Below are 12,174 nucleotides of genomic sequence, written 5' to 3' on the forward strand. Positions count from 1 at the left end.
CATCACTTGGATAGAGTGTTTGGTCAGTAGCATGGGTCTCCCAGTCCCTCTGCTCTGCAGCAAACAGAAAATACATATTCTGGTATCCCTTTCCAACTTTATCCAATCAGGAGAGAGAACCCTATATTCATACTTATTTCAAGAAATCTTGCTATGTCACATTTGCTTACTGCACTGGCAGATTATTTTACTTATTTCAAACACATATTCACTTAAAACTAGTTTTTATTTCTTATTTTTGTCAGTTCTCTCTCCTGATTGGATAAAGTGGGAAGGGGATACCAGACAATTGATTTTGTGTTTACTGCAGAGCAGCAGGGACTGGGAGACCCATGTTACTGACCAAACACTATCAGATGGCTGTCGGAATGTGGAGCTATTATTTTAACATGTAACGTTAGACCACTTGTTTAATTTATATAAGAAAAATAATAATAATAAACACTTACAGCACCTTTTTAAGAGGCAACCTAGAATAAAAGTGATCAAATTGATATTCAAGACTCCATGCCCTCCTCACAGGTTAATTCATAACCTCACACACCCAGACCTAAACTGACCATCTATGTTGCGCAGCGCCTTCAATCACCCGACCGACATATTTATCTATAATATTATTAGACCATAGCCAAATCCTCCCGATTATCTGTGTTACAAGTGTGTCTATGATCAATAAGCCCACAAATGAAAGGGGGAATTCCCTGCACTTCTTATGAGCCCATATGTCTGAGGCCATAGGCTCAGGGCGGCTAACTGTTACTGGTTATGTTACCCAGGTATGAAAGGCTACTTAGTGTATGTTTAAGTTTATTTGGGTCCACATCACTGTACTGCAAATGCCAGCAAGTTCATACACCATGGTGTAATCTACAGGTTAATAAAAAAAAATACTCAAAGATTTGCTTGTTTTTCTTCATTTGTCCACCTCGTTGAAGATCTGCCTATTGCCACCAAGGATTAACATAACATAATGCCTCTTAAGTCCTCTTACAGTACCATGACTGCCCCCGGGAAGTGGGAATCCAACCCCCAACCCCAGTGTTGGTATGCTCTACACTTGGAGATGATAACGTTACAATGATAATGTCATCATGGCATATAGCCACAATATATTTAATTACAACAATCAACATGCATACATCTATTCAGAAGAAACCTTCACATTACCCATCTTCTATCTGGCCACAAGGCTGTGCTCAGAACCTACACTCTGATCAACCCAGTTGTGCTCGCAGGAAATGCGCGCATGCGTGTCCCTCCTCAGCGGAGTGGAGGAGACCATTTCCTCTGACCAGGCCTGTGCGAGCTGTGCCATACAGCACTCAAGAGAACCCCCTCAACCAACAAGCTTCATTTCGGAAAAACTGGATGCCCCCCCAACAACAACAACAACAACATAAGTCATCCTAATGGGCCTACATCGTTAATTTGCAACAACATCTGGTCGACATTAAGTGATATTTTACGGTGAGTTGCACACAGTGCGCACGGCTCAAGCAGTGTTTTTGTCTCTTGCTGTGCTGCACTAACACATTAGCACGGGGGGGGGACCTTTGTAATATCTGTCCCAAGAAAATTCCATAATGGACGTTATTCCCTCTGTTCGTCCGAGTCCTCGCGTTTACCAAGGTAATGTGTGTCACATGTTTTTGAATGACTTGAGGTAAACAACCATTGAGCGCTTAGCGTTAGCCGCTACACTGTAGCCTCCGCGGTCCTCCGGAGCATCATGGGCTGGTACCGTTGTTTCATTGATGAACAACACCGCTGCCTGCATCCCAGACCATATTGATCCGATACAAACCCATGTATTTTCGTATCCGTTCAGGTTTTTGCACATTTCGAATTGCGTCGAATTAGACATTTAAACGGGATTGTTTTATTTGACAGTCGATTATTGTGCGCCGTGTGTGTGTGTGTGTGTGTGCGCGCGCGCGCGCGTGCACTGTTGATTGTTGTTATTGCTGTGTCGTGCACCAGGGCCAGGGATGAAACCTGCTACCCTCCTTGCAGCCTTGGCGTTGTGTTCAACGATGGGATAATTCGCTCGACACAATGTTGCAATGTACATCATGCCACTGTCAGAAATCATATATACTATACTCATCATGCCGCTTCCCTCTTGACTGGACTACAATGTAGTACATCATCATAGGCCGAATCACTTTGACCTCTTTTCTGTGTCATTTTCAAAGAACACCCGCCTTGAGACAAGTCATTTATAAAAGTGTCTGTTTTGTGAGATTATATTGTAGTACAAGGCTGTTGTTCAGAATCATTGCACCCAGATATTGTTGATCTACTGTACAATGGTGTATTAACATAGCTTTACAGAGACTGTCGCACAACTATCTGATTGATTAGAAAATAGATTGATTATTTTAGTCCATTAAGCAATTTAAATATTGACTGATTTCTAGATATGAACTACAAGGCTATATTGACAATCACAGAGGGACTGTTTTGAGGTTCCCCTGGGGAAACTATTAGCAAGATTGTGGGGGCATATGGCCTTGGCAGCATCCATTATTCTCTGAGGAATTTATGTAAACCAGACTGCAATGTGTCTGTTGAGACTATGTTAGGACGTCCCACCTGGAGACTCGACTGAGCTGTGTGTGTGGAACAGGTCTCTCAATTTGTGAATGCCAAGCAATCATCTAGTGAGGCGAAAAAGACTCCTGCATGATGCAGACATCGACCGTACCAAGTGCCCTCACTTTCCTATCTGCTCTTTGTCAATAGCTTTCTCTCATCCTCCCCCTCTCTCATTGATTGACTGATAGCTGGATTGGACTAGTCTCCAAGAGCACTATGGTTGTCAGATAGGCCTGTAGCCTATATCGGTCTAGCTGGGTCCTGCTGTCTCCACCCATTTTAGTGAAGGCTTCAGGAGAAGAAGAAAATCCCTGTCTGGTCTGTAGAGCGATGAGGAACCAGGTTGAATTACTGTCTTGCACTAAGCCTGAGCTCGGCTTACAACACGCTCCGCAGGGAAGTAATGGCTGCTCTGTCTGGACGGACACTGCCCGTCTCATTGCACATTTGAAGCCTGTCCAAGGCCCTGCTGACCTTCACACAATGGCCACATTCTGTTTCTCCTTCCCCCCCCTTTCCTAGTCCTCCCTGTCCTGTCCTAATCCCCTGCGCGTCCTGTCCTAGTCCCCCCAGCTCCCTGTCCTGTCCTAGTCCCCCCAGCTCCCTGTCCTAGTCCCCCCGGCTCCCTGTCCTAGTCCTAGTCCCCCCAGCTCCCTGTCCTGTCCTAGTCCCCCCAGCTCCCTGTCCTAGTCCCCCCGGCTCCCTGTCCTGTCCTAGTCCCCCCAGCTCCCTGTCCTGTCCTAGTCCCCCCAGCTCCCTGTCCTAGTCCCCCCAGCTCCCTGTCCTGTCCTAGTCCCCCCACCTCCCTGTCCTAGTCCCCCCAGCTCCCTGTCCTAGTCCCCCCAGCTCCCTGTCCTGTCCTAGTCCCCCCGGCTCCCTGTCCTGTCCTAGTCCCCCCAGCTCCCTGTCCTAGTCCCCCACCTCCCTGTCCTGTCCTAGTCCCCCCAGCTCCCTGTCCTGTCCTAGTCCCCCCACCTCCCTGTCCTGTCCTAGTCCCCCCAGCTCCCTGTCCTGTCCTAGTCCCCCCAGCTCCCTGTCCTGTCCTAGTCCCCCCAGCTCCCTGTCCTGTCCTAGTCCCCCAGCTCCCTGTCCTGTCCTAGTCCCCCCAGCTCCCTGTCCTGTCCTAGTCCCCCCAGCTCCCTGTCCTGTCCTAGTCCCCCCAGCTCCCTGTCCTGTCCTAGTCCCCCCAGCTCCCTGTCCTGTCCTAGTCCCCCCAGCTCCCTGTCCTAGTCCCCCCACCTCCCTGTCCTGTCCTAGTCCCCCCAGTTCCCTGTCCTGTCCTAGTCCCCCCAGCTCCCTGTCCTGTCCTAGTCCCCCCAGCTCCCTGTCCTGTCCTAGTCCCCCCAGCTCCCTGTCCTGTCCTAGTCCCCCCAGCTCCCTGTCCTGTCCTAGTCCCCTTGGCTCCCTTTGAGCCATATGAAATCCATTTTATTATTTTCCAAATTCCATTTTATTTTTTCCCAAATTCAATTTTTTCCGTTTTAATATTTCAGAATTCTGTATTTTGCTTTTTATGCTCATTTTACCATCAGAAATAGTGTCTAATAAGTGGGAATGAATAAATGTCCACAATTGAATAAGATATAACAGTCCATTTAATGTTTTTAAGTGCTGCAACTCAGAAATACAGTTCAATTTTACACAATATTTTTCAAATAATGTTGTGACAAAATAAAAATACACATTTCAAGTGTAAACAATAGATACAGCTAGCTACTACTCACATTATCACAATGACTGTCAGTAGCCTAGCTATATCTATTATATTGTGATGAAATATAGTAATGCATCATTTAGGCACCTTTAGTTTATTTCGTTTATAAAGGACAGTGTATAATGACAATCGTTTGCATTAAACAAATGGATGGGTGCACTAGATTTAGCTAGAAGCTATCATTTTCATCTATTCTGTACTGTAATGTTTCATAGCTATTTAAGTTTATTTAGATTATAAAGGGCAGTGTATAATGACAATCGTTTGCATTAAACAAATGGATGGGTGCACTAGATTTAGGTGGCAGTATTGAAGCGTTGCAGAGTTGTGCTGGCTCACACAGCATCAGACAAGGCTCCGTGAGTGAAATATGAAGACCATGGCGAAATTATGATCAGAATCACGTCGTACGCCGTTATTGGCAGATTTCGCATTAACTTGAAACCCGTTGTACGACGTTATTGACGGGGAAAGGGTTAAGGGGATGCAGACCAGAGAAAGACTTTCGTCTTGTTTACATCAGGGTCCCCCATTTTCAATTCATCATATGTCCTGTCCTAGTCCTCCCGGCTCCCTGTCCTTTTCAGCTTGACAGTGACGGAAGCTGAAAGTGCCAGTAAATCTGCAGCGGTTTCTGTTTTTGTCTCAATAAAGAGATGTTCTTACAGACCAAAAAAGTGAACAAGCTGAAGCCATCACACACTGTTGATTAGGGGTGTAAAGGTACAGTGGTACACGTATCCGTACAGAACCGTTTCAGTACTGGACCTTAGGTTCAGTACGGCTGTGTCCCGAACGAATACAACGGTATGTTAATTAACCACTAACGACCGCCCACCGAGGGTTGTTTTTTTCGCAATCTAATATAATAATTTTTTTAACAAGTCGATTATTAATTTCAATATAGAATATTCGTTGACAGCCCTACAAGTAGGCTTGGGCGGTATCCTTATTTTCAAACCGGCAAACCTTTATGTTATAATACCCCGGTGCACGGTATTTGACGGTATGACTTTCATTTTCATCAGCGGGGGGGGGGGGGGGGGGGGGGTTTACGTGTTACCAAGTAAACAAATCATCGTCAGCTCTCAGAATGGTAGTCCCGTCCCGCACCGGTAGAAGCCTGCACCGTTTTAGCGTTAGCATCTAGCCTATAGCCATGGCAGACTATTTGATTCCTTAAGGGCTAGAAATTGCCTGGGTTTTGGTGATATGCTCCCGAAATGCTCCCGTTGTTTGGCTACTTCTATGTGCAGTGAAAACTACTCGAATGCTTTATAACCTAGTCATTGATTTAGTTCAGGGTAATCTAAGATTAGCCGCAGAGCTAACGCTACTTAAACGTGAGCTAACGCTAGTTATTCAAGCTCAGTAGCTCACAGAGAGAGATAAACAGCTGACAGCGGATAGTACAGGACGGTACAAATACAATAAAAAGGCGGGTGGGGGCTGTTGTGTAAACCTTGTACTCTTTAGTTCACATAATTATAATAAGAGACGGATTGCCCCACAACAACACTGCTCTCGTCACAACGCTTTACGGTATTTTCACAGCACTGTCGTAACATTACCGTAAAACGTGAACACCGCTGTGACCCACTCGCTCCACTAGAGCGGTCTCGCCCTCTGCTGGCGCGTGTGTGCACTACACTCAGTGTGTGCACTACACTCAAAACTCCGTTTCACTGTTATAGAAACTGAAGCGCATCTGTGATTTTGACGGTGACGGACGGTATTGAAAATCAATACCGTAGGTATTTCTAAATACCCTGGTATACCTTAATACCGTCATACCGCCCAAGCCTACCTACAAGTACAATTAGTTACTGCACACTACATCACCCCTGAGTGGAACATACCACTGTACCGAAAACCCGTACCGAACAGTGACTTCAAAACCGAGGTACGTACCGAACCGTGGTTTTTGTGTACCGTTACACCCAGGGGAGGAAACTAACTTTTTGGCTTACCAGCCAACTGGCGAGTATCTGATTTTTTTTACCAGACAAACTGATTTTTTACCAGCCAAAAAAAATCGCTAATTGTGATAATTACTTCTTTGTATGTCTTCGTCTAAATTGATTTTCAATCATAGTAATAATCACACCGTGTCTCTACTCTTTAAAATATTTATTAGCATAAAACATTAATAACAGTCTCTACTCTTCACAATATTAGCATAACACATATTAACATGAAAGAGGGATCTATTCTGGACTGGGTTGGGCTGAACTGGGCAGTGAAAGATGCTGAGTTGGACTGGGTTGGGCAGTGAAAGAAAAAAACTGAAGTATGTTGTGAAGTGTATAGATAGATAGATGTGAAATGTATAGATGTAGCAGTACTGTATCTGTATGTCGTGTATGTCATATGTTATGATGAATTGAAAATGGGGGACCCTGATGTAAACAAGACGAAAGTCTTTCTCTGGTCTGCATCCCCTTAACAATTGTGTGTATTGAGCCGTACTGTATTGTACCCATTCTGCAATCTGTTAATAAAGTTTTCAATCAGTCAATCAAGTTAACTTTGAACCTCGGTTGTCAAGCCACGTCAATGTTGTGTATGCATCCGAGTGTTCACTGTGCCTTTAAGACGGCACGGTGGCCTTACGACAGTGCTGTGAAGTACCGGCGTCAAGTGTTGTGGTAACGTCAGTTGGGTTGGTCTGCTGTTGTGCACTGGTTGAGCTAGCCCCTTTCGTGACTGCGATGTGCAAGCCAGGGGCTTTTGAGCATGAAATAAAATGTCTAACCTTACGTCGTAGTCCGGTGCGCAATAGACTAACATACACCTCTGTAATTTAAATGTGTCCTTGCCTTGGACTCGAGAGTTGTACTAGGGTTGGATGCAGTTCCCCGTTGCTCAGTCTGTCTGTTTTCCATCTTCTGTGTTTAACGTTATCTGTTTGCGAGTGCTTCCTTGACTGATGGCCAGTACCACGGGACTTTTATTCAACATTCTATATTTCCGCGGGTTGGCCAGTACTGCAGGAACTTTTATTAAACATTATACATGTCCGCGGGTTGGCCAGTACTGCGGGAACTTTTATTAAACATTATATATGTCCGCGGGTTGGCCAGTACTGCGGGAACTTTTATTAAACATTATATATGTCCGCGGGTTGGCCAGTACTGCGGGAACTTTTATTAAACATTATATATGTCCGCGGGTTGGCCAGTACTGCGGGAACTTTTATTAAACATTATATATGTCCGCGGGTTGGCCAGTACTGCGGGAACTTTTATTAAACATTATATATGTCCGCGGGTAGGGATGCACCGATATGAAAATTGGCCGCCGATACCGATACCGATTGTTCAACTAACACTATTGGCCGATACCGATACCGATACCGATATTTGTATATTTGTATATAAGTATTTGTAAATTTTTTTTTTTTTTTTTTTTTTTTTAATTTTTTTTTTTTTTTTTAATGAAACTACTGTATATTTGTATGTGTATGTTTGTATTTGTAGGCCTCTTTACTTACTTAAAAAAAGGAAACATCAAGAAATATGTTTATGGTATCACTATCTCTCTCCCAGTATCGTCTTGCGGCCTGCAGAGGGATACTATTTTCTCAACCAGAGCTTTCAACCAATGCAATGGAACCATTCTTGCGGCCTGCAGCAGGATACTATTCTCTCAACCAGAGCTTTCAACCAATGCAATGGAACCATTTTGATTGACAGTCGATTCGGCCAATTACGCCACACCGGTGACCGCTAGCACCCACCTCCTGCTGTCCTTACCACCAATCGGCAAGCGTTTATAAATTTTTCTACTTCCGGGCATTCTGTTTGCGAGAGCAGAACACACTTAGCTACGTTAGCTCCCCGGCCCGCCGACCGGCGCTCCACACATGACCAAATGAGACATAATGATTTTACTGCAACAAATGTTATAATAAAACAAAGCCTTTCTATACATTTGTCTGGTTGAAAACTTTATTAACAGATTGCAGAATGTGTAGTTGGGTACGGAATGAGCAACGGAATGGAACCGAGCTATGAACGTACTAACGGAGTAATGCCTTGTTTACTGCTATCTTCGGGTAAATAATATGCTTGTTATTGAACGTGTAACACTTCATTTTAACAGCAGATACTTTCTTAAATGCCATCTTCCCGAGAGAGGGTGTTGACGGGGAGTTGTGTTATTAATAGCATTGAACAGCTAACCGAAAGCTAGCGTTAACTATTGTTAAAGGTTTAGCCATAACGTTACCTTGGCTAAAGTTGCGGCTATTCATAATGCAGCAATAATGACTGCAGACCTGCAAGCAAAGTACAGCAAGTTGACAAAGGAGTATTCCAACGCAAATCACATTTTCACCAGTAACGTTAGTCTTGCATCTAATAGCTAATAACGTAGCTACGTTAGCTGCCCGGCCCGCCGACCGGCGCTCCACGCATGACCAAATGAGACATAATGATTTTACTGCAACAAATGTTATAATAAAACAAAGCCTTTCTATACATTTGTCTGGTTGAAAACTTTATTAACAGATTGCAGAATGTGTAGTTGGGTACGGAATGAGCAACGGAATGGAACCGAGCTAATGAACGGACTCGGAGTAATGCCTTGCTGCTATGGGTAATAATAATATGCTGATGTTATTGTCCGTGTAACACTAACTATATAACGCTAATGCCACAAAACGAATGCCTTGTTAATCATAAGTAGTAACTTTGATGCAGTAGCTTGTGTGTGTGTGGGGGACGGCGGGCGTTGTGCAGGTAGATCGCGCGAGTGAACTTTTTTTTTTGCCTTTTGACGCTACACAAATTGATGGGTATTTATCGGCGACTGCTATCGGCACATTTGAGCTTATCGGCCGATAGGCCGATAGCAGTCAACAAGGCACTTATCGGCCGATACCGATACCCGACCGATATATCGGTGCACCCCTATCCGCGGGTCTTGTGCAGTGCTCTCGTGGCACTGTCAACTCGCCAGACTGGCGAGTGGTCTTCATGAATCACTCGCCAAACGTAAAAAATACTCGCATTTGGCGAGTAAAGTGGCCTAATTTCCTCCCCTGGTTACACCCCTACTGTTGATACTTACCACCAGGAGAACCTTGCTGGCTCCTCCTTATTCACATGTTCGACCTTTTTAGAGATTGTGTCTAGTTTTGCAACCTAGCATCATAACAGGCTATTCGACAGTGAGTGGTTTCATTCTATGAACATGATTAGTAGAAGGTGGCAGAAAGCCTCAGCTCTGCTCTCCCACTGTGTTGCTTCCATGTGGTCTTCTCTCTTCGGCAGCTGTGGAGCCGTGATAGGAGCCTGCAGGCAAGGCCCCCCTCCCCCTGCCCTTCACGTCCGCCATGCTGCCCAGCAGAATAGGGGCATTGTGACCCCCATCTTGGGCACAAACACAGCAAGGCTTCTCCATCTGGGCAGCGGCTGGTCAGGCAGGCTGCTCCTTGAGTGGGCCATGGGGCCCCCCTTTGCCTGCTGGACCGCTAACAGTGGAGAGTGGAGCTGCAGGTCTGACACATGCATGGCCTCTCACTTGGTTCACCTGCAGGTCTGACACATGCATGGCCTCTCACTTGGTTCAGCTGCAGGTCTGACACATGCATGGCCTCTCACTTGGTTCAGCTGCAGGTCTGACACATGCATGGCCTCTCACTTGGTTCACCTGCAGGTCTGACACATGCATGGCCTCTCACTTGGTTCACCTGCAGGTCTGACACATGCATGGCCTCTCACTTGGTTCACCTGCAGGTCTGACACATGCATGGCCTCTCACTTGGTTCACCTGCAGGTCTGACACATGCATGGCCTCTCACTTGGTTCACCTGCAGGTCTGACACATGCATGGCCTCTCACTTGGTTCAGCTGCAGGTCTGACACATGCATGGCCTCTCACTTGGTTCACCTGCAGGTCTGACGCATGCATGGCCTCTCACTTGGTTCACCTGCAGGTCTGACACATGCATGGCCTCTCACTTGGTTCACCTGCAGGTCTGACACATGCATGGCCTCTCACTTGGTTCACCTGCAGGTCTGACACATGCATGGCCTCTCACTTGGTTCAGCTGCAGGTAGAGCTGCCGCGATTACCGCATTACCGCGGTATCGCTGTTACATCACGGCCACCGCAGAGTAGGCTGAATACCGCGTCACCGCTGTTTTTTATAATAATAATAATAAATTACCCTCCTCTCGTTGGGCTTGCGGCTCTGCAGATATACCCTACTCGTCTATCGAGGTTCCAAGCGACCCTATTGGGTACCAGAAAAGTCACGTGAAACATTGCAGACCACTGATTGGTCAGAAGAGAGACGCGTCACACGTTTTTACGTCCTGAATGTCAGGTCATCACAACACGGCTAATAACGTTAGCTTTAACTCTCCGCCGGAGTGGACTAACATCGCGCCTCAGGAGTACTAAACGAGACATAATGATTTTACTGTCTGCAACGAATGTTATAATAAAAGCCCTTCGTTCTATACACTTGTCTGATTGAAAACTTTATTAACAGACCGCAGAATGGGACAACTCAGCACGCTCTGAGCAAAGAAAGGAACTGAGATATGAATAGAGTATTGCTTGCCTTGCTATGGTCCGGTAAATACGCTGATGTTATTGAACGTATAACTATATAATGTCAATGCCACAAAACGAATGCCTTTATTATAAAGTAGTAACTTTATAGTAATAATAATAAGAAAGGGTCGGGGGGGGTTAGGGGTAACCACCCCTGCCCGCGACACCGAGTGAACTGCGCATCCGTGTTTCACTTTCAATAACTAATGCGTGCTTGCCGAATCCCAAACAATATTCATGCTGCAAAGTCATCCTCTAAAGATAGACATTTAGACTAGAGGCAGGCTATATGCTATAAAGAGTAGACTACTACTAAAAAAAAAATGCATTCAAACTTTTTTTTTAAATTTTTTGTGTGCGTGCGGTAAAAACCGCGGCGGTAGGAAATATTTTGCAAATTTGTGCAGTAAGGAAATAATCAATACCGCGGCAGCTCTAGCTGCAGGTCTGACACATGCATGGCCTTTCACTTGGTTCACCTGCAGGTCTGACACATGCATGGCCTCTCACTTGGTTCACCTGCAGGTCTGACACATGCATGGCCTCTCACTTGGTTCACCTGCAGGTCTGACACATGCATGGCCTCTCACTTGGTTCAGCTGCAGGTCTGACACATGCATGGCCTCTCACTTGGTTCACCTGCAGGTCTGACACATGCATGGCCTCTCACTTGGTTCACCTGCAGGTCTGACACATGCATGGCCTCTCACTTGGTTCAGCTGCAGGTCTGACACATGCATGGCCTCTCACTTGGTTCACCTGCAGGACTGACCAGGGAGCGAAATTAACTTTTTGACTCACCGGCCAGTGGCGGATAGATGGGAAGAATCTACCCGCCAAGCATATTTCTTACCTGCCAAATTGTTTTTGATTAAAAAATATATATATATATTTTATATAATTTTTTTTTTAAATAAAATATATATTATATAATCATACTTGTAGTTGTATTATCTGCGAGACATCGCCACCACGCAATAAGTCAAAATGCTCGCTATCTGCAAACAGCTCCACTGTCTGTGTGTATACTTGAGTAGCCTCCAGCTCCAGCAAGGATTCTCCGGCCCTGCAGCTAGACCCTATATTCAGCTAGACCCTACATTCAGCATGCAAGGATTCTCCGGCGATGCAGCTGGACCCTATTGGTATAACGTTACGGTTCTATTGTCAAATCACATTCAACATGCCCTCAGCTAGAATACGCATTCAATCAATGTTATAAGACATTGATATCAGGAGCTATCTGTAGCTACTGCTAGCCTGGTAGATAACGTTAAGATAATTTAGTTTACTGG

At 45.4% G+C, this 12,174-nt stretch overlaps 1 protein-coding gene across 1 annotated transcript in view; it reads left to right on the forward strand.

Moving 5' to 3' along the window:
• Positions 1–1,300: 1,300 nt before the first annotated feature.
• Positions 1,301–12,174, forward strand: part of cskl (c-src tyrosine kinase-like) — a 162,172-nt gene continuing 151,298 nt past the window's right edge. The window contains exon 1 of the mRNA XM_084337229.1: positions 1,301–1,467. The gene's annotated coding sequence lies outside the window, so the exon portion shown is untranslated. The remainder of the gene's footprint in view (positions 1,468–12,174) is intronic.

This window comes from Notolepis coatsorum (genome assembly GCF_963971535.1).
Source record: "Notolepis coatsorum genome assembly, chromosome: 20".
NCBI lineage: Eukaryota > Metazoa > Chordata > Actinopteri > Aulopiformes > Paralepididae > Notolepis > Notolepis coatsorum.